This window comes from Lactuca virosa, chromosome 4 (assembly GCF_052849685.1).
Source record: "Lactuca virosa cultivar CGN04683 chromosome 4, Lactuca_virosa_CGN04683_v6, whole genome shotgun sequence".
Lineage (NCBI taxonomy): Eukaryota > Viridiplantae > Streptophyta > Magnoliopsida > Asterales > Asteraceae > Lactuca > Lactuca virosa.
Window position 1 is genome coordinate 414,685,053 of NC_136429.1, and position 23,890 is coordinate 414,708,942.

Consider the following 23,890-nt stretch of genomic DNA (forward strand, 5'->3'; position numbering starts at 1 on the left):
ACTCCATAAAAACTTTGAATAAATTTTTTTAAAACCTTTTCATATCCATAACTTATGGAGGTTTCAAAACACATAAGATCACAACTTTAAAAAAAACTTTTTGAGCTCCAAAATTTTATGACAAAATTTGTAACTCCTTAAAACATTTAGATCAAACTTTTAAAACTAATAAAATAATCATATCATTTTATCTTTTACTAAATTTGACCTAATTCAACTCATATAACAAATGATTCAAATTTTACAAATAATTAGTTTTTCACAAAACAAGTAATTATCTTAAAATTTGACAAACTTCATGTTTTTTTTTATTTTTTTTTTCAACTTTGAAAATCAAACATTTGCATGAATATAACAGAAAACAACCCATGGCTCTGATACCACTGTTGGGTTTTAGTATACTATCACTCCTATGGTGTACATGCAACCCTATAAACCTTGAATCTATGTTTTCTCTATTATACATGCAAATATTAACTATTCCAAGGTTTCATCCTAACTAGCATATTATGAAGCACCTATACTACAAAGTTCTAGTTAGATGACATACCTTTTGATGTAGCTTGATGTCTTCAAGCTTTAAGAGCTTAGCCCCAATAGTGTGGAAGCCTCAAATGGAATCACAAATCACCAAAACACCTTGGAAGAACTTGAGAGAATATGTATGCACACTAAAATCGGCCCACTCTTATTTTCACACACTTGTGCCAATTTTGTGAGCCAAGGACCCCTTTATATATTATGGAGGATTAGGGTTACATCCATGTAAACCCTAATACCCATGACCTTTCATTTACATAGGATCCATGGGTTAAAAGCTCCATGGACCATCCATGAAAGCTTCGCCCAACCTAAATGAACTTGGCCCATTCCATATATATAAGAGTCCATATTTAATTAGTTCTTTTTGATCACTTAATTAATTCTAAATTAATTCTTGATCAATACTAATTAAATAATATGATTCCATATTAATATATTAATATAAATCATAAATATACTATTCTCAAAAGACTATCCATATAAATTGTGCCGGTGAAGTACAACCCAAATGGACCATGCCGGGTCGGGTCAAGTACATACCAAATATAGTTATGGACTTAGACATTAATCCAACAACCGTGTCACGATCACTCGAGATAAATTCCATGAAGTGATACAAGTGAGCGTGGGTTTAATCCAATACTCAGAACTTATGAGCACTCATGAATGTTGTAGCAACTTTTGCTATGTCCAACCACGTTCGACATCTACAAGCCCAATTCATGACATTCTTGATTCATACCTACTTCCAACGTATGACTGACTGTGGAGAATTTGAATAAAGTAATTATTCTGGAAGTCAAAACATGAAAAGTTGAAAAAATAGTAAACGATTGACACAAGAGAGCAACACCTTACTTATAAATAAACAACAACTTCTATTTAATCATCAAATGTCAATTAAATTTTACAAGTTTCAAAAATAGCTATCTAATCTGTAAAACCAATTGTTGGATAAGGTGTATAAGTCCATAACTTTATTTGGTACTTGACCTGACCCGGCATGGTCCATTTGGGTTGCACTTCACCCGAACTATTGTATGGTTAAACCTTTGAGAATTGTATGTTTATGATTTATTAATATATTATAAGTTATAATATATTAATATGAAATCAAATTATTTAATTAGTATTTGATCATAAATTAATTTAGAATTAATTTGGTGATCAAAAAGATGACTAATTAAATATGGGCTCTTGTATTTATATAAGTGTGGGCTAATACTCATTTGGAATGGGCTTGGCATGCATGGGAGTCCATGGATAGTCCATGGAGCTTTTACCCCTTGGATCCTTGGAAAGGAAGAGTCAAGGGTATTAGGGTTTACATGGATGTAACCCTAATTCCACACACTATATAAAGGGGCTTATGATGCTTGAAATTGCACTACTAAGTGTGTGTAAGAAAGGTGGCTGATTTCTACAAGCAAACATACACTCTCATAGTTTTTCCAAAGTTTGTGGTGATTTGTGATTTCCATTTGAGGCATCCACATTATTGGTGCTTGGCTCTCAAACTCCAAGGAATCAGCTCACTATTGAAAGGTATGTAATTCGTCTAGCTTTTATGTTTAAAGCTCCCCATGCCATGGTAGATAGGTTATGAACCTTGGAAAACCAAATTTGCATGTATTCATAGTAAAACATAGATCCAAGGTTTCTAGGGTTGCATGTACACCATAGGAGTATTAGGATGCTCAAAACCCTTCACTAATATTGTCCTTCAGCCCGATGCGCCTTGCATGCTGCAAATGCCTAACCCTAGTCAGTCCCTTCATGAGGGGATCTGCTGGGTTCTCTTCTGACGATACCCTCTTTGCCACGAGGAGTCCTTCTTCTATCGTGTGTCTTATGAAGTGATATTTTTTGTACTCGACGAGTAGGAGGCTCTGACTGTAGTTTTTCGACTTTTGCTGCTGGAAATGGACTAGAAACATTACCCTAAACTGTTTTGGTGTTTTAAAACTTGTTTTAGATGGTGTAATGGTTATGCTAATCCATTTACAAGGGATAATATCAAAATTCCATGTTTTATATGTGTTCATATGATCCTTGAAGTCTTGATATGATGTTCATGTTCTTATGAGTTATTGTTAGATCATAGGACTTACTTGCTAAATTGTTTAATGATTAATTCTTGATCAATTATGTGTTTTAATGGAATCCATAATTTGTCCTCAAGTTATGGATTTCCAAAGGTCACTTTATTTAATGTACATTTAAAACACATAAGTTACATAAAAATAAAGAGTCTTCACTTTTATGAACCATTAACTCATAAGTTATGAAATGAAAAATTTTGAATAGCTTCAAAACTTGCCCTCAAGTTTTGGAATTTGTAAAGACACACACTTTAATTCCAACCCTTAGGATTTTAAAAGTTTAAATTCAACCCTTATACTATTATAAGATTAATGGTTAATATATATATATATATATATATATATATATATATATATATATATATATATATATATGTATAAGATCAAGTCGTTTTACCGTTAGTAGGCCTCATTCACGAAGCCGGTCTATAAGGGGGGTATAAGGTTGTTGCCTATAAAATGACAGCTTAATGGGTGTCTACTCTCACCCACCGCCTCCTTGACTGGTGGAGGTTCGTTAGCCGAACGGGTAGGACAATGACTTTAATTCTCATTAAAAGTATAATGATTATTATAAAGTAAATAAATGTTTTTATAAATTCCGAATCTTAGTTACTTTAGGAAAATGTGAAAATGGTGCCAATCCATGAAATTCACACTTTGTACCTTACCAAGTCGTTGGTGGAGCGTGTGTGGTTAACCAACACACTAACTTGGACTAGTAAGGATAACAAAGGGTGCTTTAATGTTTATCATGGATCGGTGGAGCGCGTGTGGTTAACCGGCACATTAATTAGGTGATAATATTAAGGGTACCAAGTGAACTTGCATGGTTATGCACACCTTATTTTGTGATCCTCGACATCCCAATCACAAAACTTGAAGGGCACAATCGAGATTGAAACATGCCATTGAAAAGTTCAATGAATCTCAAAAGAATCTACGAATTTCAAAACCAATTAAAACCTAATAATTTATTTCGTTTTTATGGTGGAAATTAGTGAATCGTCATTCACCTACTTTCAAATATGTTATAGCTTAGATTACGGCATCCCTCTTATAAGTTATAATATATTGTGTTGGGTCCTAGCCTCAATATTACATTTAGGTGTCTTATTAAGGACTCTATATATCTAATCTAAACTTGTCTTTCTTCTTTTCAGATGTCTTCCAACAATGTTTCGGGTTCTAACCCTACCGGCTCCTTCTCTCTCATCAACCTTTGTGGGAGAGTCATCTTCGATTGTTCCAACTTTATGGATTGGATCCGGAACATCAGGATGGTCACTCGTTATGAGGACAAGGAATATGTCATCGACAAGGAGCTTAAGGAACTTGATGAGACTACTGCTACTCCTGAGGAGATCGCTGAATATAGGACACATGAGAGAGATGCCACCAAAGTGGCATGCATCATGATAGCCACGATGACAGCCGAGCTCCAAAAGTCCTATGAGGACTATTACCCTTTTGAGATGCACCAGGACTTGATGGAAAGGTACCATCAGAGTGCTCGTCAAGAACGGTATGAAATAATCTCCTCCATGATAACAACTCGCATGAAGGATGGTGAACCCATCACGCGCCACATGCAGAAAATGAAAAGGTATGTGGACCATTTGCTGAAACTGAATGTGAACTTCCCAGAGGAGTTGGCAATTGATATCATTTTGCACTCCCTACCCTCGTGTTATGACATACCACATGAAAAAGGACGAAGTTACACTCAGCAAGCTTCAAGGACTTCTGAAGACCGCCAAAAGTGGTCTTAAAGGTAAGTCGGTTGTTACCCCTACTCCTACAGCAACCCCTGTTTTGGCGATCGGGCAAGGAAAAGGGAAGAAGAGGAAGTACCCTTCAAAGGGCACCAAGGGAAAGTCTATTGATGGCTCCTCATCAAGTGTAACCAAAGGTGGTTCTGCTACTCCTTCTGCCATCCCTAAGGATGCTGATTGCTTCTATTTCCAGAATAAGGGGCACTGGAAGCGAAACTGCCCAAAGTACTTGCAGGATGTCAAGGATGGGAAAGTGAAAACATCCCATGCATGTATTTACACTATATCTTATGTATTTACACTATATTTTTTAATAACTCACCATATTCTAACTCTTGGGTCCTTGATACAGGTTGTGGTATTCACATATGTTCTGATTTGCAGGGCCTAAGAAGAAGTGAGGATGTGGAGCACGGGAAGATAAACTTAATCATGGGGAATAGGAAGGCTTCACCTGTTACCAAGATTGGAGTTTATACTTTTTTGCTAAGTAGTGGGTTAAAGTTAAGTTTGAATAAATGTGTTTACTCGTCTGAAATGGCGAGGAATATTATTTGTTTTCAAGTTTTGTACAAACAAGAGTTTACCTTTTCGTTTGATAATGAATGTGGTAGTATTAGTGCTTTCTTTAATAATGTTCTTTATTTTAAAGCATTACCTTGTGATGGTGTGTATGAAACTGTGTCGGTTGTAGATAACCTAGGAAATAATGTGTTGTGTATTGATTCTTCTACTAGCTTGGATAAAGAATCTTTGTGGCATTGTCTGTCACACCCCAAAACCGGAACGGAGAAAATCGTTCGGGGGTGGAGGACGTCATGTACAGTATCACAACAATGCAAAGTAGTAAACAAGCAACGTCATCATCCATTGCATTAATAATATAATTTAATACAAGTGTGTTCTGTCAAGTTTAATAGACACCAAAAATATGAATCAAAATAAAAGATGAGTCTTGAACGAGCTCCATCTTCTCAAAACCTGGCACCGGTGCTTGTTTACTGGTGACCTGAGAATACAAGTTATTTTGAAAGAGTTTATCAGCTTTAAAGCTGGTGAGATCATAAGTATTTTAGTGTCATTGTTTGTAAGAAAGTGTTTGTAAGTACTTGATGTATAAGTTTGTAAATGTTTGTAAATCCTAGAAAACCCTATGTTTCCTACTAAAAGTAGCCTTCTACCAAGGCATCAAATGTTTGTATGAATGTCTCTTGGAAGAGTATGTATTTTCCCAAATCTGACTATCATTAACCAAAAATATAGTTTTTACATTACTGTTCATTGTGTGAAGATCACAAAGTGAATGCAATGGGGAAATAAAATAGTATTGTAGTGTTGTGTTAAGTAACTATTGTTGTACTAACTACCTTAAACCAATTGTTATTTAAAGTACTATGTGATCGGCCTGTACCATACTACCGACTAGAAACACGACGATGTAAGACGTCGGAAGAAATGACGTTTGGCACCCGTAGACTTGGAAGTCCCACTGTAGCGAGCAACAAGGTGTAGGATAGTCAATCCAGTATAGATCTATACACAAACTCAACGCTCTCCATTTAAGGAGATTCTGGATACAAAACGAGCCATGACAGGTGATACCATGCCCCGTTACGTGGCTCACATAACTGTAGTAGTGTTCTTGTATATGTATTGTGTGTACTAGCTGTATTGTGTGTTCTTTCTCTGTCTAGTATGTATGTATGTTCTCTCCGTTTTTCATAATAGTATGTTTTCTTGTAAAATGTATAGTATGTACTAGCTGTATTGTGTGTTCTTTCTCTCTCTAGTATGTATGTATGTTCTCTCTGTTTTTCATAATAGTATGTTTTCTTGTAAAATGTATAGTATGTACTAGCTGTATTTTAAAGTATAGTATGTACTAGCTGTATTGTAATGTTTCATTGTTCTAGTAATAGTATTAGTAACTTCCTAAACTACACCTATTATAGTTTACTAGCAATGTTGTTTGTATGTATGAACATGTTTGTATACCTTTGCTACCCAAAGGTATTGAATTGAAAGAAGGAACTTTTATATCTATACACATATACATAATATATAACTAGGATTCAAACGACCTTCGGACAAACAACCGATACCCTAAGTCCACAACCAAACGAGGAACAGGAGGTAAGGTGAGCTATCAGTCCTAAGTCCTTTCAATCCTACTTATATAACTATATCTATATAGATACACATTTAACAGAATATAAGTTTAATAAAAGTATTTGACATGTAAAAGAGTTTGTAAAACAGGTTGAAGTAGTTTGTTTGATAACACAGTTTGTAAGAAATCCACTTGTTTGGTAGTTATTAATCATATGTGATTGATATAATAACTATAATATTTCAACTTGTATTCCCCCCCCCCCCCCCCGTAAAAGCATTTAAAATCATTTAAAAGGTTGATTAAGGGGTATGAACTCACCTGTAGTGAGTGGTTTGGATGAACGGATGGTATAGGATGCTAAGTGTCAAGTGAAGACTTGAACACACACACAAATCCTAATTAATATATAATAACACATATATGTATCCAATTAGTCATTTAACAACTAATTAATCAAGTAAAGACACCCTAAAACATGGATAACACTTTGATTCAAGTGCTAGCAGTACCAAGGATTGTATCTAAGGGTTGTAGGGCTTTGCTTTTGAGTTTATGGTCCAAAGGTAAACTCTTCATGAGTTTACGGTTTTGGGTTTACGGTCCTAATGGGTTTACGGCCGTAAACCCTTATTAGCTTCTACCATTTTGTGTTTTGAGGTCTTATAAGTCATAAAGAAGTATCCTTACTTCAAGTCTAAGCCTTAGGAAGCATTAGTGGCACAATTTCACCACTTTATAGAGTTTACGGCCCATGGACCATTTCTCTATGAGTTTACGGCCGTAAACTCTATGTGTTCTTGATCGTTTTGGTGTTTAAGGTCCTAAACACTTCAAGGAAGTGATCTAGACTAGTATCCAAGGCTTAGTAAGGGACTAGGGCTCACAATGGCTCTTTCATTTGAGTTTACGGTCCAAGGAGATTGCCTTGGCCGTAAACTCTTGTGATCTTATGTTTCTTGTTGTTTTCTAGTTGTTTAACAAGTGTATCAAGCGTATAACAAGCTAAGGTAAGAGTACTTACAATATACAAGCTTGTAAGGGTGTTAAAAGTCCAAGAACACTAGTGTGTGTTCTTGGTGAAATGAAGAACACTTGAAGATCTATGAAAATGGAATGATTTCATGGATGGAATCATGTAAGATCAGTAGATAATGAAGGATATCAACTAATTAAGGCAAGAAACACTTACAAAGTTGAAGATCAAGAAGGAAAATCGGATGCTATTTGAGAGAGAAATGAGTTTCTAGGCTTGAAATGGTAAAAAAGTGTATAAAATGACTAAGTGTCATATTTATACTCCTTAGAGTTTACGGCCGTAAACATCATGTTTGGGCTGTAAACTCCAAACTCTTGGAGTTTTGAGACTTTATTGCTGCACAATAAACCCTAGAGTATCCTCTCTCAAGTTATCTCTTGCAGTACTAAGCTTTAAAACACTCAAACTGACTCCAAAAAGCTTAAAAGTTAGCAGAAACAGTTCTAACTTCTATTGAAGTGAATGGTTGTACATAATAGAAATTTCGGGTTGTCACATTGTCGTCTTGGACATGTAAGCAAGAAACTCTTAGGCCAACTCCAAAAGGATGGAGTCTTGGAATCATTTGACCTAAAGTCAGATGATAGTTTTGAATCTTGTTTGCGTGGGAAAATGAGAAAATCACCATTCACTAGTACTTGTGATAGGGGTGAGGGTTTGTTGGACCTTATACATACTGATGTATGTGGACCCTTCAAAACCGCCACAAGGGATGCTAATCGCTATTATCTGACTTTTACTGATGATTATTGTAGATACGGTTATGTCTACTTAATCAAGCGAAAGTCAGAGACTTTTGAAAGGTTTAAAGAGTTTAAAAAGGAAGTAGAAAATCAATTGGGCAGGAACATTAAGATGCTTCGATCCGATCGAGGTGGTGAGTATCTTAAGACAGAGTTCCTCGACTTTCTTAAGGAGTGGGGGATTGTCTCACAATTGACACTTCCTAGGACACCACAGCTGAATGGTGTGGCTGAGAGGCGTAATCAGACCTTTTTGGACATGGTTCATTCCATGATGAGTCGATCTTCCCTACCAATCTCTTTTTGGGGGTATGCCTTAGAGACTGCCGCCCATATCCTTAATTTATTCCCTACAAAGAAGGTTGCCAAAACACCTCATGAGATGTGGATTGGGAAACTTCCCAACTTGGACCACATCAAGATTTGGGGTTGCGAGGCTTTTGTGAGGTGTGAGACTCACGATAAGCTCAAACCTCGAAGTGAGAGGTGTATTTTCATCGGCTATCCACAGAAATCCTTTGGTTACCTCTTCTACAGACCCAATGAGAATATGGTCTTTGTGGCAAGGAGAGGGGTCTTTTGTGAGAGAGAGTTCATAAGCCAAGGAAACAGTGGGAGGCAAATTGACCTTGAATAAATTCAAGAGTCAAGTGGTGAAGGAACCTCAAACCCTAGCAATCAACCTGAGGAGGAAACACTTGTGGATCCGACTGACGAATCTATACCTCAGAGGCGTTCCACAAGAGTTAGGAATGCACCTGAGCATTACTATGGTTTCCATATTACTGCGGAAGGTGACATACTTATCAGTGATAGTACACTGGTAAATCTGGATGAACCTAACAGCTACACAGAAGCCATGGCAGGCCCTGAGGCTGCTAAATGGAAAGAGGCTATGGACAGCGAGATACAGTCCATGCATGACAATCAAGTTTGGAACTTGGTTGACAATGTACCAGGTCGTAAGAAAGTCGGGGGCAAAATAGATCTTCAAGAAGAAGACCGACATGGATGGTAATGTACACACTTATAAGGCGCGACTGGTTGCAAAGGGCTTTTCTCAAACTCTGGGAGTTGATTATGATGATACCTTTTCAGCAGTAGCAAAGATTAAGTCTATTAGGATTATGTTATCCATTGCTGCATTTCATGACTATGAAATATGGTAAATGGATGTCAAAACCACTTTCCTTAATGGGAAGTTGGCTGAGGATGTTTACATGAGTCAGCCAGAGGGTTTTGTCATCACAGAGTACCCTAATAGAGTGTGTATTCTTGAAAAATCCATCTATGGATATAAATAAGCACCTCGCAGATGGAATCTTTGTTTCGATGAGAAAGTCAAAGAGTTTGGCTTCTCGAGAAGTGAAGATGAGTCCAATGTATATGTTAGAGCTAGTGGGAGTATAGTTAGCTTCCTGGTGCTGTATGTGGATGATATACTGCTCATAGGAAATGACATCCCAACCTTGCAGGAGGTGAAGTCCTGGCTTGTGAAGTGTTTTGCTATGAAGGACCTTGGGGAGGCTGCCTATATCCGGGATAAGGATATTAAGAGACAGGAGTAAAAGACTAATTGGACTTAGTCAGATTACCTACTTGGATAAGGTGTTGAAAAGGTTCAACATGTAGAATTCCAGGAAAGGAGAATTACCGATCCAAAGTAATGCCAAACTGAGCAAGGCTTAGAGCCCGAATACAGAGGCTGAGATGAGTCGATTACCATATGCTTCCGCTGTTGGCTCGATCACGTATACTATGACTTGTACTCATCCTGATGTGGCCTTTGCGTTGAGCATGGTCAGCAGATATCAGGGGAACCCTGGCAAGGCTCACTGGACTACGGCAAAGAATATTCTCAAGTACCTGCGGAGGACTAATGATTGGATCCTTACCCTTGGTGGGAGTGATGACTTGAGAGTTGTAGGGTATAGTGATGCTAGCTTTCAGACTGATAGGGATAACTTCCGCTCTCAGTCGGGCTGGGTCTTTACTCTTAATGGAGGGGCAATCACTTGGAAGAGTTCCAAGCTGGAGACGGTAGCTGATTCAACCTGTGAATCAGAGTACATAGCAGCGAGTGAAGCGGAAAAGGAGGCGATATGGCTGAAGAACTTCATCGGAGACCTTGGAGTTGTACCAGCTATTAAGGAGCCTATTGAGATTTTCTATGACAGCAATAGTGCGGTTGCCTTAGCCAAGGAACCGAGAGATCATGGCAGATCTAGACACATTGACATAAAATATCACTTCATAAGACATACGATAGAAGAAGGACTCCTCGTGGCAAAGAGGGTATTATCAGAAGAAAATCCTTCAGATCCCCTCACGAAGGGTCTGACAAGGGTTAGGCATTTACAACATGCGAGGCGCATAGGGTTGAAGGATGATATTAGTTTTACAGATTAGATAGATATTTCTGAAACTTGTAAAATGTAATCGACATTTGATGATGAATAAAAGGTGTATTTATTTATGAGTAAGGTGTTACTGTCTTTTGTCATTATTTACTATTGTTTCAGCTTTGCATGTTTTGACTTCCAGAATAAATTACTTTATTTAAACTTCCACAGTCGGTCATACGTCGAAAGTAGGTATGAATTAAGACTGTCATGAATTGGGCTTGTAGATGACTAAAGGTGTTTAGCCATAGCAATGGTTGCTACAACATTCATGAGTGCTCATAAGTTCTGAGTACTGGAATAAACCCACGCTCACTTGAATCACTTCATGGAATTTATGTCGAGTGACCGTTAGACAGTAATATCATATAAGTCTTCAAACCTAAAGATATGGGTTGTTGCCTATGAGTTGGTTGTGCATTGATTACAAGAAAACTCATCAGTAACTTGATGTTATAAAACCTGCCTTTGTGTATAATTCAACAAATAGTAGAACAAGTATATGAGTCGAAGTTTATATGTCTTTGGAGGATTAGAAGCAATATCGGGGCCGCTCAATGGTTTTGTTTTGACCTATGTACCGGGCCCGGTCAGAACCTATTTGATGTGTTCAAATTAGTTCTATGTCAAACAAATCGGAAATCGGGAAACAAACTGCTGGACAATAAGTACGACGTTGTTCCATGTATTTTTCCGGCTGATATCTTGAGAACAGAGGATTATATGATCACTTATCTAAAATGGCGCTTCATAGTTCAACAGAGTTTTAAGAGCTACAATTGCCGGTTGGTTCCTGAAGTAATATTGGCAAATATAGTTATTAGACTTATCCAAGTGGGAGACTGTTGGATAAGGTGTCTAAGTCCATAACTTTATTTGGTATATACTTGACCCGACCCGGCATGGTCCATTTGGGTTGCACTTCACCCGAACTATTGTATAGTTAAACCTTTGAGAAGTGTATGTTTATGATTTATTAATACATTATAAGTTATAATATATTAATATGAAATCATATTATTTAATTAGTGTTTGATCATAAATTAATTTAGAATTAATTTGGTGATAAAAAAGATGACTAATTAAATATGGGCTCTTGTATTTATATAAGTGTGGGCTAATACTCATTTGGAATGGGCTTGGCATGCATGGGAGTCCATGGATAGTCCATGGAGCTTTTAACCTATGGATCCTTGGAAAGGAAGAGTCATGGGTATTAGGGTTTACATGGATGTAACTTAATTCCACACACTATATAAAGGAGCTTATGATGCTTGAAATTGCACTACTAATTGTGTGTAAGAAAGGTGGCTGATTTCTACAAGCAAACATACACTCTCATAGTTTTTCCAAAGTTTGTGGTGATTTGTGATTTCCATTTGAGGCATCCACATTATTGGTGCTTGGCTCTCAAACTCCAAGGAATCAACTCACTATTGAAAGGTATGTAATTCGTCTAGCTTTTATCTATAAAGTTCCCCATGCCATGCTAGATAGGTTATGAACCTTGGAAAACCAAATTTGCATGTATTCATAGTAAAACATAGATCCAAGGTTTCTAGGGTTGCATGTACACCATAGGAGTGTTAGGATACTCAAAACCCTTCACTAATATCGTCCTTCAGCCCGATGCGCCTCGCATGCTGCAAATGCCTAACCCTTCACTAATATCGTCCTTCTGTCAATGTGTCTGGATCTGCCATGATCTCTCGGTTCCTTAGCTAATGCAACCGTACTATTGCTGTCACAGAAAATCTCCATAGGCTCCTTTATAGCTAGTACAACTCCAAGGTCTCCGATGAAGTTCCTCAGCCATACCGCCTCCTTCGCCACTTCACTCGCTGCTATGTACTCTGATTCACATGTCGAATCAGCTATTGTCTCCTGCTTGGAAATTTTCCAAGTAATTCCTCCGCTATACTGATGGGTTTTGAGCATTCTAACACTTCCTAAGTGTACATGCAACCCTAATAACCTTGGATCTATGTTTGTCTAATTATCATGCAAAGTTGAATTCCAAGGTTATATTCCTATCTAGCATACATGGGGAACAAATTTTAACTTGCATGAAAGATAGAATAACTCACCTTGTTGTTGCTTATGATCCTTGAAACCTTGTGAGCCTAGCACCCCAAGTGTGATGCCTCAAATGCTTCACAGAACACCAAATGCTTTTGGAATGACTTTAGAGAGAATACACACTTCTAAAATCGGCCTAGCCCTCTTGTTTCTTATGTGTCGCCTATTTTGGTGGAGAATGGGTTTCTTATATAGTGTTGACACATCTAGGGTTACACCATGTACACCCTAATTTGTCATGACTCTTCATTTCCATGACCCATGGGTTTGTAACTCCCATGGAGCATCCATGGAGCATCCTATGGGTGGAACCCAACTTGATAATCCATGGAGCCTCTTAGCCCACTATATAAGATATGGAAGATTTACATAATCTACCCATATATTTAATTAGTTATCTTTTGATCACTTAATTAATTCTAAATTAATTCTTGATCAAACTAATTAAATAATATTATTAATATATTAGAACTTATAATATATTAATAAACCATAAGTGTTATTTCTCTCATTTTAGTTTATCCAATTGCATGGTGCCATGCAACCCAAATGGACCATGCCGGGTCGGGTCAACTACATACCAGAAATAGTTATGAACTTATACACCTTATCCAACAGTCTCCCACTTGGATAAGTCTAATAACTATAACTGCAATACTTCAGGAACCGATCGGCAATCGTAGCTCTTTCAAGGTCTCTCGGAACTGAGAAGATGATGATACGCCATTTAAGATAAGTGATCATATAATCCTCTGTTCTAGATATCAGCCGGACAAATACATGGAACAATGTCTTACTTATTGTCCAGCAGTTTGTTTCCCGATTTCTGATTTTTTTGACAAAGAACTTAATTGAACACATCAACTTAGTTCTGACCGGGCCCGGTAAATAGGTCAAAACAAAATCATCGAGGGGCCCAGATATCAGCTTCTAATCCAAGAAGGAACAGATAAACTTCGACTCATATGTTTGTTCTACCACTCATTGAATTATACACAAAAGCACGTTTTATAACATCGATTTACCAATGCGTTAACATACAATCAATGCATAACCAACTCATAAGTAACAAATCATATCTCTAGGTTTGAAGACTTATACGATATTACCGTCTCACGATCACTCGAGATAAATTCCATGAAGTGATTCTAGTGAGCGTGGGTTGAGTCCAATGCTCAGAACTTATGAGCACTCATGAGTGTTGTAGCAATGTCCAACAACTTAGACCTCTGCAACCAATCATGACAGTCTTGATTCATACGTACTTCCGACATATGACCGACTGTGGAGGTTCGAATAATATGATATAAAACATAATTATTCTGGAAGTCAAAACATGCAAAAGAAATATAGTAAACGATCGACAAGAGATAGCAACACTTTACTCATAAATAAAACACCTTTTATTCATCATCTAATGTCAATTACACTTTACAAATTTCAAGGTTATCTAACTACTAAATCTAATGTCATCCTTCAGCCCTATGCTCCGAGCATGCTGGAGATGCTTAACCCGAGTCAGTCCCTTCGTGAGGGGATCTGTTGGATTCTCATCCGATGATACCCTCTTTGCCACGAGAAGTCCTTCTTTTATTCGATGTCTGATGAAATGGTATTTTCTGTCGATGTGTCTGGATCTCCCGTGATCCCTTGGTTCCTTGGCTAAGGCAACTTCACTTTCACTATCACAGAAAATTTCCATTGGCTCTTTAATAGCTGGTACAACTCCAAGGTCTCCAATGAAGTTCTTCATCCATATCGCCTCCTTTGCTGCCTCGCTAGCTGCTATATACTCTGATTCGCAAGTTGAATCAGCCACAGTCTCTTGCTTGGAACTCTTCCAAGAAATTGCTCCTCCATTTAAGGTAAAGACCCAGCCTGACTGAGAGCGGAAATTATCCCTATCAGTCTGAAAGCTAGCATCACTATACCCTACAACTCTCAAGTCTTCACTCCCACCGAGGGTAAGGACCCAGTCCTTAGTCCTCCGTAGGTACTTGAGGATATTCTTTACCGCAGTCCAGTGTGCCTTGCCAGGGTTCCCCTGATACCTGCTAACCATGCTCAAAGAAAAGGCTACATCAGGTCGAGTACACGTCATAGCATACATGATCGATCCTACAGCCGAATCATAAGGTATTCGACTCATTTCTGCTATCTCAGCCTCAGTACTAGGGCTTTGTGTCTTACTAAATTTGGCGTTACTCTGGAAGGGTAACTCTCCTTTCTTGGAGTCCTGCATGCCGAATCTCTTCAGCACCTTATCCAAGTAGGTACTATGACTAAGTCCAATTAGTCTTTTACTCCGGTCTCTCAAGATCCTTATCCCTAGAATATAGGCAGCTTCTCCTAGGTCCTTCATAGAGAAACACTTCCGAAGCCAGGACTTAACTTCCTGCAGAGTTGGGATGTCATTTCCTATGAGTAGTATGTCATCCACATACAATACCAAAAAGCTAACTATACTCCCAATAGCCTTGACATATACACAAGATTCATCTTCACTCCTAGAAAAGCCAAATTCCTTGACTTTCTCATCAAAGCAAAGATTCCATCAGCGAGGTGCTTGCTTTAACCCATAAATGGATTTCTCAAGCTTACACACTCTATTAGGGTACTCTGTGTTGACAAAACTCTCTGGCTGACTCATGTAAACATCCTCAGCCAACTTTCCATTAAGGAAAGCGGTTTTGACATCCATTTGCCATATTTCATACTCATGAAATGCGGCTATGGCTAACAGAACACTAATAGACTTAATCTTGGCCACTAGAGAAAAGGTCTCATCATAATTAACTCCCAGAGTTTGTGAGAAACCCTTTGCAACCAGTCGTGCCTTATAAGTGTGTACATTACCATCCATGTCGGTCTTCTTCTTGAAGATCCATTTGCACCCTACAGTCTTACGACCTGGTAAATTCTCAACCAAGTTCCAAACTTGATTGTCATACATGGACTGTATCTCGCTGTCCATTGCCTCTTTCCACTTGGCTGACTCAGGGCCTGCCATGGCTTCCGCATAACTGTTTGGTTCATCCAGACCTATCAGTGTCTCATCACTGATAAGTGTATCACCTTCCGCATTAATATGGAATCCATGGTAATGCTCAGGTGGATTCCTAACCCTTGTGGAACGCCTCAGAGGTACAGACTTGTCAATTGGCTCAACAACAGTTTCCTACTCAAGTTGAGTGCTAGGGTTTGAAGTTCCTTCACCACTTGACTCTTGAATTTCTTCAAGGTCAACTTGCCTCCCACTGTCTCCTTGGCTTATGAACTCTCTCTCTCTCGAAAGAAAGCCCTCTTAGCTACAAAGACCACATTCTCACTAGGTCTGTAGAAGAGGTAACCAAAGGATTTCTGTGGGTAGCCGATGAAAATACACCTCTCACTTCGAGGTTCGAGCTTATCATGAGTCTCGCGTCTCATGAAAGCCTCGCAACCCCAAATCTTAATGTGGTCTAGTTTGGGTACTTTACCAGTCCACATCTCATGAGGAGTTTTGGCAACTTTCTTTATGGGAACTAGATTAAGAATATGGGCGGCAGTCTCTAAGGCATACCCCCAAAATGAGATTGGTAGCGAAGCTCGACTCATCATGGTACGAACCATATCTAACAAGGTTCGATTACGCCTCTCAGCTACACCATTCAACTGCGGTGTCCTGGGAGGTGTCAATTGTGAGACAATCCCACATTCCCTAAGATAGTCGAGGAACTCTGAACTAAGATACTCACCACCTCGATCGGATTGAAGCATCTTAATGTTCCTGCCTAATTGATTCTCGACTTCTTGTTTAAACTCTTTAAACCTCTCAAAAGTCTCTGACTTATGCTTGATTAAGTAGACATATCCATATCTACTGTAATCATCAGTAAAAGTCAAATAATAACGATTAGCATCCCTTGTGGCATGTTTGAAGGGCCCACACACATCCGTGTGTATAAGATCCAACAAACCTTCACCCCTCTCACAAGAACCTGTGAAGGGTAACTTTGTCATTTTTCCAAGTAAGCATGATTCGCAACTATCATCTGACTTTAGGTCAAATGACTCCAATACTCCATCCTTTTGGAGTTGGCCTATGCGTTTCTTGCTTATATGTCCAAGACGACAATGCCATAATGATGCTTTATCCAAGTTATTATCATTAACAGAATCAATACACAATACATTATTTCCTAAGTTATCAACCACAGATACAGTTTCATACACTCCATCACAAGGTAATGCTTTAAAATAAAGAACATTATTAAAGAAAGCATTAATCGAACCAACTTCATTATCAAATGAAAAGGTGAAACCTTGTTTATACAATGCATGAAAGGAAATAATATTTCTTGCCATTTCTGGCGAATAACAACATTTATTCAAATCTAAACTAAACCCACTACTTAGCGATAAAGTATAAACTCCAATCTTGGTGACAGGTAAAGCTTTCCTATTCCTCATGATTAAGTTTATTCTTCCATGCTCCACATTCTCACTTCTTCTTAGTCCCTGCAAATTAGAACATATATGAATACCACAACCAGTATCAAGGACCCAAGAGTTAGAATGGGGTGAGTTATTAGATAAGATAGTGTAAATACCTGCATGGTTGGGTTTAACTTTCCCATCCTTCACATCTTGCTGGTACTTTGGGCAGTTCCGCTTCCAATGTGACTTTTCATGGCAATAGAAGCATTCAACCTCTTTAGGGTCAGAAGAAGGAGTGACAAAACCTTTCTTGGTTCCACTTGAAGAAGAGCCATCAAGGGTCCTAGCCTTGGTACCCTTCGAAGAGCTCTTCCTCTTCTTCCCTCTACCTTTCCCGATTGCCAAAACCGGGGCGGAGTTTGGAGTAGGAGTGTTAACAACTGACTTATCCTTAAGACCTGTTTCTGCGGTCTTGAGGAGTCCCTGAAGTTTGCTGAGTGTGACCTCTTCCTTATTCATGTGATATGTCATGCGGAATTGATCATAGCACGATGGTAAGGAGTGCAAAATGATATCTATTGCAAGCTCCTCAGGGAAGTTCACATTAAGCTTCAGCAACTGATCCACATACCTTTGCATTTTCTGCATGTGGCTCGTGACGGATTCCCCGTCCTTCATCATGGTTGTTATGATAGAGCATATGATTTCATACCTCTCTTGTCGTGCACTTTGATGGTATCTTTCCATCAAATCTTGGTGCATTTCAAAAGGGTAGAAGTCCTCATAGGACTTTTGGAGCTCCGCTGTCATGGTGGCCAACATGATGCATGCCACTTTTGTAGCATCCCTTTCATGTGCCCGGTAGTCAGCGATCTACTGGGGAGTTGCAGTGGTCTCATCAATCTCCTTAAGCTCCTTGTCAAGGACATATTCTTTGTCCTCGTAGCGGGTAATCATCCTGATGTTTCTGATCCATTCATTGAAGTTGGATCCATCAAAAGTGACTTTCCCACACAAGTTCATAAGGGTAAACGAGCCATTAGGATTAGAGCCAGAAGCAGCATTGTTTGAAGACATCTGAAAGAAGAGAACAAGATTAGTTTAGATATTAAGAGAGTCCTTAATAAAACACCCAAATGTAATATTAAGGCTAAGATCCAATCACAATATATTATAACTTAGAATAGGTATGCCGTAATCCAAGCTATAACATATTTGAAAGGTAGGTGAATGCGATTCACCAATTTCCACCATGAAAAACGAAATATAAATATTAGGTTTTTAATTGGTTCTTAGAAATTCCTAGATTCTTTTGAGATTCAATGAACTTTTCAAAGGCATGTTTCAATCTCGAGTGTGCCCTCCAAGTTTTGTGACTGGGATACCGAGGATCACAAAACGAGGTGTGAAGTAACCATGCAAATCACTTGGTACCCTCAAGGTTTATCACTCAATCGATGTGCCGGTAAACCACACACGCTCCACCGATGCTATGGTAAATCTTAAGTCACCCTTTACCTACCTTGTTAAGTCCAAGTTAGTGTGCCGGTTAACCACACACGCTCCACCAACGACTTAAACAAAGTGTAAAGTGTAATTTCATGGATTAGCACCTTATTCACATTTTCCTAAAGTAACTAAGATTGGGAATTTAATAAAAGCATTTATTTACTTTATAATATTCATCATACTTTTAATGAGAATTTATAAGTCCTTGTCTTACCCGTTCGGCTAACGACCCTACACCGATCAAGGAAGCAGTGGGTGAGAGTGGACAGCCATTAAGTTGCCATTTTATAGGCAACAACCTTATACCCCCCTTATAGACCGGCTTCGTGAATGAGGCGTACTAGCGGTAAGACGACTTGACGTTATACATATATATATTAGTAACTTATAATATTATAAAGTATAAGGGTTGAATTTTAACTTTTAAAATTCTAAGGGTTGGAACTAAAGTTTTAATCAAGACTTTACATGTTCCAAAACTTGAGGGCAAGTTTTGTGAACTTCCAAAACTTTTCATTTCTTATAACTTATGAATTAATTGAGTAATAACAATGAAGACTCTTCATTTTTATAACTCTTATATTCTTTTAATGGCTTTAATAAAAGTGAGACTTTTGGTTTTCCATAACTTGAGGACAAGTTATGGACTCCATTAAAACACATTATGATCATGAATTAAACTACCATGAAGGTTACAAACAATTCCTATGATCATCTAATCTTCATAAGTTCAAGAACATGAATATGAACACTTTCAAGAATCAAAAATTACACTTAAAAAAAACTTGTAATTTTAATAATTGCCATTGTAAATGGATTAACATAAACATTACACCATCTAAAACAATCTTTATAACATCAAAACAGTTTAGGGTAATGTTTCTAGTCCATTTCCAGCAACAAATGTGCAAACTTTCATACGAGCAGAAAACAGAAAAACGATTTTTTTTCAAGCTGTTTGCACAAAAAAAAAACAAAACAACAAACGAACCTGGCTCTGATACCATTGATGGGTTTTGAGCATTCTAACACTTCCTAAGTGTACATGCAACCCTAATAACCTTAGATCTATGTTTGTCTAATTATCATGCAAAGTTGAATTCCAAGGTTATATTCCTATCTAGCATAAATGGGGAACAAATTTTAACTTGCATGAAAGATAGAATAACTCACCTTGTTGTTGCTTATGATCCTTGAAACCTTGTGAGCCTAGCACCCCAAGTGTGATGCCTCAAATGCTTCACACAACACCAAATGCTTTTGGAATGACTTTAGAGAGAATACACACTTCTAAAATTGGCCTAGCCCTCTTGTTTCTTATGTGTCGCCTATTTTGGTGGAGAATGGGTTTCTTATATAGTGTTGACACATCTAGGGTTACACCATGTAAACCCTAATGTGTCATGACTCTTCATTTCCATGACCCATGGGTTTGTAACTCCCATGGAGCATCCATGGAGCATCCTATGGTGGAACCCAACTTGATAATCCATGGAGCCTCTTAGCCCACTATATAAGATATGGAAGATTTACATAATCTACCCATATATTTAATTAGTTATCTTTTGATCACTTAATTAATTCTAAATTAATTCTTGATCAAACTAATTAAATAATATTATTAATATATTAGAACTTATAATATATTAATAAACCATAAGTGTTATTTCTCTCATTTTAGTTTATCCAATTGCATGGTGCCATGCAACCCAAATGGACCATGCCGGGTCGGGTCAAGTACATACCAGAAATAGTTATGGACTTATACACCTTATCCAACATATACATGGTAAAGACCCAGCCCGACTGAGAGCAGAAACTATGCCTATCAATCTGAAAGCTAGCGTCACTATACCCGGTCCATAGTCCTCAATAGGTACTTGAGAATGTTCTGCACCGCAGTCCAGTGAGCCTCGCCAGGATTCAACTGATATCTGTTGACCATGCTTAAAGCAAAGGCCACATCAGGCGGGTACATGTCTTAGCATACATGATCGAGCCAACAGCGGAACCATATGGTAATCGACTCATCTCATCTATCTCAGCCTCTATACTCGGACTCTGAGCCTTGCTTAGTTTGGCATTGCTTTGGATCGGTAAATCACCTTTCTTGGAATTCTACATGTTGAACCTTTTCAACACCTTGTCCAAGTAGGTGCTCTGACTAAGTCCAATCAGTCTTTTACTCCTATCTCTCAATATCCTTATCCCTAGGATATAGGCAGCTTCTCCAAGGTCCTTCATAGTGACATACTTCCCAAGATAGGACTTAACTTCCTGCAAGGTTGGGATGTCATTTCCTATGAGTAGTATGTCGTCCACATAGAGTACCAAAAATCCAACTATACTCCCACTAGCTCTGATATATACACATGAATCATCTTCGCTTCTCGAAAAACCAAACTCTTTGACTTTCTCATAAAAACAAAAATTTCATCTGCGAGATGCTTATTTCAATCCATAAAGGGATTTCTCAAGCTTGCACAGTCTATCAGGGTACTCTGTATTGACAAAACCCTCTGGCTGACTCATGTAAACATTCTCAGCCAACTTTCCATTAAGGAAGGCGTTTTTGACATCCATTTACCATATTTCATAATCATGAAATGCAGCAATGGCTAGCATAAGCCTAATAGACTTAATTTTCGCTACTGGTCAGAAGGTTTCATCATAGTCAACTCCCTGAGTTTGGGTGAAGACCTTCGCAACCAGTCGCGACTTATAAGTGTGAACTTTCCCATCCATGTCGGTCTTCTTCTTAAAGATCTATTTGCACCTGACTGTTTTACGACCCGCTACATTGTCAACCAAATTCCAAACTTGATTGTCAAACATGGACTGAATCTCGCTGTCTATAGCCTCTTTCCATTTAGCAGACTCATGGCCAGACATGGCTTCCCTATAGTTGTTAGGTTCATCCAAATTTACCAGTGTAGTATCACCGATAAATGTATCACCATCCACAGTAATATGGAAACCATAATAATGCTCAGGTGCATTCCTAACTCTAGTGGAACGTCTTAGAGGTACGGTCTCATCAGTTAAGTCAATAGGAGTTTCCTCCTCAGGTTGATTGCTAGGGTTTGAGTTTCCTTCACCACTTGACTCCTAAAGCTCTTCAAGGTCAATTTTCCTCCTACTTTTTCCTTGGATTATGAGTTCTCTCTCGCGAAAGACTCCTCTCCTTTCCACAAAGACCACATTATCACTGGGTTTGTAGAAGAGGTAACCAAAAGATTTTTGTGGGTAGCCGACGAAAATACATCGCTCACTTCAAGGTTCGAGCTTTTCGTGAGTCTCGCGCCTCATGAAAGCCTCACAACCCCCAAGCTTGATGTGGTCTAAATTGGGAACTTTCCCAGTCCACATATCGTGAGGTGTTTTGGCAACCTTTTTGGTAGGGACTAGATTAAGGATATAGGCGGAAGTCTCTAAGGCATACCCCCAAAATGAGATTGGTAACGAAGCTCGACTCATCATGGAATGAACCATGTCCAACAAGGTTTGATTGCGCCTCTCAGCCACACCATTAAATTATGGTGTTCTGGGAGGTGTCAATTGTGAAACGATTCCACATTCCTTAAGATAGTCAAGGAACTCGATACTAAGATACTCACCACCTCGATCGGATCGGAGCATCTTAATGTTCCTGCCCATCTGATTCTCCACCTCTTGTTTAGACTCTTTGAACTTTTCAAAGGTTTCTGACTTATGTTTGATTAAGTAGACATAACCATATCTACTTTAATCATCAGTAAAAGTCACATAGAAGCGGTTAGCATCCCTTGTGGCAGTTCTGAAGGGTCCACACACAGTTATATGTATGAGGTCCAACAAACCTTCACCCGTAACACAAGTACCAGTAAAGGGTGACTCAGTCATTTTTCCAAGTAAACAAGATTCTCAAATATCGTCTGACCTTAAGTCAAATGACTCCAAGACTCCAAACTTTTGGAGTTGGCCTATTCGCTTCTTGTTGACATGTCCAAGATGACAATACCACAAGGATGCCTTGTCCAAACTAGTTGAAGAATCGATATGAAACACATTATTTCCTAAGTTGTCTACAACCGACACAACTTCATATACACCATCACAAGGTAATGCTTTAAAATAAAGAATATCATTATAAAAATCATTAATACCATCACATTCATTATCAAATGAAAAAGTAAATCCTTGTTTGTACAAACCGTGAAAAGAAATAATATTTCTCGCCATTTCAGATGAATAACAACCCTTATTCAAATCTAACATTAACCCACTACTGTCACACCCCAAAACCAAGAACGGCGGAAACGTTCAGGGGTGTGACAGATTGGTATCAGAGCTTTGTTTATAGTGAATTGAGTATATCAACCCATAAAAGATATACTAACTATAAATACATTGGGATTAAAATACTCTAACCAAGAGTATATACTTTTAAATAATAAAATATTTAACTAAGTATACATGCCTGCATTCATACTAAAATCAGTGTCACAATGACAAGAACAAAAGTATTACGATTGTTGAATATCACAAGTAAGCTCGGGGATGTATGGTCAGTCCTGGGAGTGGCATAGCCTGATCAACTATGCTGGTCCGAGAAGTGATTAGCATATGCCCAAGAATGGTTGTGATGTGGCAACAAGTCTAAAAACTTACCAACATTACCACAATGATATACCATAGGGGTATTTGGTGTTACTATAATTACTTATTTGAGAACTAAAAGGTCTTTATCAGTAGGTCAATAGTTGCTGAGTGGATGCACTAAGTTTATATGTATCTAGGACGTCATAGACTTAGAATCTGTGAATCTTTGCTTTACTTCTTGTCCTTATTTGGTTGTAGGCTTAGAGTTAGGGTCACTTATTCGAAGGTCTATCCTGTCCTGAGTACATATAACTGGTATACACTAAACAAGTATTGAAGTAACTGATAAAGATCATCTTTTAATTATCTTAGTTAGTACGTCTATTAATTTCTTCTTATATCCCTTTTCTCGCGTAGATATCATAGCTGGATTCCATCCCCATGACGACCCGTACTATCCCAACCACGGCAATGCAAGATGGCTGGGAGAAGAGCCAGAAGATGATCACCCAATCCCTTTGGATGATCACGAAGCTGAAGGCTTTTCTGATGGTTCTGATTCAGAGCCTGAAGTCAACAACCTACCCC